Source organism: Sinocyclocheilus rhinocerous, unplaced genomic scaffold (genome assembly GCF_001515625.1).
Source record: "Sinocyclocheilus rhinocerous isolate Xijiao unplaced genomic scaffold, SAMN03320098_v1.1 scaffold215, whole genome shotgun sequence".
In the NCBI taxonomy this organism is placed as follows: Eukaryota; Metazoa; Chordata; class Actinopteri; order Cypriniformes; family Cyprinidae; genus Sinocyclocheilus; species Sinocyclocheilus rhinocerous.
The window spans coordinates 279,209-279,561 of record NW_015660885.1 but is presented as its reverse complement, the minus strand read 5'-3'; the positions used below and the strand labels follow the sequence as shown (position 1 = coordinate 279,561).

The 353-nt window shown below is 41.4% G+C and overlaps 1 protein-coding gene across 1 annotated transcript in view; it reads left to right on the top strand.

The window, feature by feature from the left end:
• The window catches only part of dync2h1 (dynein cytoplasmic 2 heavy chain 1), a 96,262-nt gene that overhangs the window by 83,555 nt on the left and 12,354 nt on the right, over positions 1–353 (top strand). The window lies entirely within an intron of this gene.

Sequence of the window (353 nt, the reverse complement as noted above, 5' to 3'; positions counted from 1 at the left end):
GCGGGTGTTTTATATAAATGTATAGGTGAAGGGAACCGACTGTCTTCAGAAAAGTTTCGATGGCATTTTCATTTGATCTGATAAAGAAGCGTTCATGAGCGGAGCTGATTTGATTACAGCCGTTACTGGAGAAACCGCTAGTTCTTCCGCTCTCACAGCACCTCCTGCTGGCAGACAATCCGTCTGCATTTTCTATAAGCCCGTCTCCAGCAGCATGTTTTTGTTGTTGCTCTTTATTTTTTCTTTCCCTGCAGCAACTCAGAGCACTTTTCATACTCTTTATACTGGCTGAAGCACATTTGTTTCAATCTATAAGAATAATCAGCCTACACTACCAGTCAAAAGTTTTTGAA